The following is a 3,495-nucleotide window of genomic DNA, read 5'->3' on the forward strand; positions in this document are numbered from 1 at the left end:
TAGAACATATTTAAGACATTTGATTTGAAATTTGAACAAGTTATTTAAGACATTTTGCTATCAAATTGGAACAAGTTATTTCAAATTCAGAACATATTTTTGATTTCAAATTTGAAAACGTTATTTCAAATTCAGAACATATTTAAGACATTTGATTTGAAATTTGAACAAGTTATTTAAGACATTTTGCTATCAAATTTGAACAAGTTGTTTCAAATTCAGAACATATTTTTGATTTCAAATTTGAACAAGTTATTTCAAATTCAGAACATATTTAAGACTTTTGAGACATAATACAAGTTACAATATTCCATTCAAAAGCATCATTAAACATCAACTACGAAAAGATACACAAATATTCAACTATTACACAATCTTGTCCTTCTTCTTCTTTCTGGTCTTCTCCTTCCTCTTATATGTTAGGGTCTCGCTATGACCGCTTCTAGCGTATGCCCCCTCTCTTGCCTCAGGTCTTTACTTCTTCCTTGTCTGGATTGTCCGTGATGCTTCTTGTTCTTGTTTTTCTTCTTCTTCTTCTTCTTCTTCTTCTTCTTCTTATTTTGACGTTGGATCAGGAAAACCTTCATAGTCTTGTTGTGAAGTAACTCCGTCGACGCCAACTATGCTTCTTTTCCCTCTCCTTACGACAACATGGTTCTTGCTTGTCGGGTCGTCGATGAAGAAAACTTGTTTGCATTTTGAAGCAAACTGCCATGGTTCCCATCTTGCCAGGATTTTCTTCACGTCCACTTTATGACGAGGAACCTCACGAGGCAGGATCATTGTTGTGAATCTATGATCTTCTTGTCTGACATCACGTGCCCATCTGACACGGAACATGGGGATGGTGGTGAAGGTGTATTCAAGCTCCTAGATCTCTTCGATCACACCATACTACGCTTTTGTAGTGTGTTGGTTATCAGAACTAGTCTTAACAACCAGCACTATACCCTTATTTTGGTAACTGCTCTTACGATCTTGATCCTTGGTGTAGTACGTATACCCGTTCATTGCGTATGACTAGTAAGTCACTACGCAGCCATCGGGTAGCCACGAGAACTTTTGAGCGGTACTTTCTTCTTCATTTTCCACCACCCTAGCATACCAAAAACTTTTTAGCCACATGGCGAATGTTGCATTGTGGGTCTTGTGTATCCAATCAGCACTCCTGTTAGGGTACCGGTTTTCAAGTTCTTCCCACCTACACGGCCATCATCACGATCACCTCGGGCCCAGGTTCAAACAACTTACTCAATCTTGGCAGAGCCCATATTACCATGTGGTTGTACTGGAAGCTACTAAACAGGAAACTAGTCCAGTCTCTAATTACCCCAGGTGGCATTCCACATTTTGCGACGTAGGCGCTCCCATAGATATGGCGAGACGACTCATAGAAATGGACCCACAGGCACCTGACGCCGCATAACATCCATAATCTCAAAGCCGCCCACCCAGGATGGTTCATTAAAATTAAGTTGTTTTGCCATACACTAAGTAAAACACAGCTTTTCTCCATAACCATAGTATTATCATGATGTAGTAAATTCCCCCACGATACTACCATAGCATAGCACTCAACTGCAGACGATGGCAATTTGGTGGTAAGATGATGGCACGGATATAAACTACACTACTTGGGATTTATAGCTAGCATAGAGATACAAATAATATTCCTAATGCAACTAATAAAACATCTAGTGCATAGTAAACATATTAGGGAAATGATACTGTAACATCCCAAATTTTCAAAACCTTACATAATGCATTGCATTCCATGAGCATCATGTCACCTTTGCATTTCACCACATTCAAAACCATGAACTTAAACTCAGAAAAATCCAATAACAAAGTTTCCTTCTCATTTGAATCTTACTTTTTACTTTTCTTTTGCCAATTGGATTTTGACCCATGAGGGTGTTGTTAATAAAGATGGTTTAGCGCATGATAATGCTACCCATATTTTGGTATTTGTTTTGGAATTGAAACACTACAAATTTTATTAGTTAGAAAGCCCTAAAGGCAATTTTATAGGCAAAGGTATTTTTATATATTTTATTTTGGGGAAATTCTTGTCCCAAAAGTTGAATCCTATGAAGATATGATTTTAAATTTTTTGTTGCATTTTATTTGACTCAATTTGGAGCTTTGAATCAAAAGTTTAGTTCAAAACCAGAAAAAGAAAAAGGGAAAAAGAAAAGGGGAAAAAAAGGGAACCGGACCGACCCTTACTGGGCCGGCCCACTTACCGAACAACACACGCAGCCCAGTCCCGTGCGCGCCCGAGCCGCAGTCGCTGCCAGGACCAAATAAACTTTTCTTTGGCATCTTTTACCATGACAGGACCAAATAAACTTCGGTCTCCCACACCATCCCATAATAGAGGTGTCCTGAATTTCTTGCCATACAAAGCTTCAAATGATGCCATTCCAATGCTCAATTGAAAACTATTGTTGTACGAGAATTCTGCGTACGGTAGGTTCTCATCCCAACTAGAGCCATAATCTAGAGCACAAGCTCTCAACATATCTTCAAGAATTTGGTTTACCCTTTCGGTTTGTCCATCTGTCTATGGATGAAACGTTGTGCTAAACTCTAGCCTCGTGCCTAGAGACTCATGCAGCTGTCCCCAAAATCTTGACGTAAATTGAGTACCTTTGTCTGAGACGATCTCCTTAGGGACTCCATGTAGACACACAATTCTAGACATGTAGCGTTTGGCCAACTGAGCACTTGTATAAGTGGTCTTCACAGGTATGAAGTGAGCAACTTTGGTCAAACGGTCGACTACTACCCATATCGAATCATAGCCAGACTTTGTCCTCAGCAATCCGGTGATGAAGTCCATGCCTACTTTGTCCCATTTCCAGTCTGGCACTGGCATCGGTTGTAATAGTCCAGCTGGCTTCTGATGTTCAGCCTTGACTCTGTTACAAACATCACACAGAGCAATATATTCTGCGATATCTCGCTTCAATCCAGTCCACCAGAAACTTTCCTTCAGATCCATGTACATTTTGGTGTTCCCGGGGTGAATGGAGTATGTTGAATCGTGAGCCTCTTGAAATATCAGCTTTCTGATCTCAGGGTCCTGGGGTACGCAAATACGCTTCTTAAACCAAATAGTTCCTTTTTCGTCCTCCCGAAATCCTTCAGCCTTGTTTTCGGCCATATTAGCTTTTATTTGTGCAATCTCTGTATCAGTTTTCTGGGCTTCTCTAATCTTGTCCAACAGTGTGGGTTGTACTTCTAGGTTAGCCAGATAACCTTCTATGACTATCTCCAATCTAAGGTCCTTGAATTGCTCACAATTCATAGGGTAACTCTCCGGCTGTAAGTCCATTGACGTAGCCCTTGCCGCTCAAAGCATCGGCCACCACGTTAGCCTTGCCTGGATGGTATTGCAGATTCAAATTATAATCCTTGATTAGTTCCAACCACCTCCTTTGTCACATGTTCCGCTCCTTCTGCGTGAATAAATATTTCAAGCTCTTGTGG

Source organism: Brachypodium distachyon, chromosome 3, assembly GCF_000005505.3.
Source record: "Brachypodium distachyon strain Bd21 chromosome 3, Brachypodium_distachyon_v3.0, whole genome shotgun sequence".
NCBI classification, from domain to species: Eukaryota; Viridiplantae; Streptophyta; class Magnoliopsida; order Poales; family Poaceae; genus Brachypodium; species Brachypodium distachyon.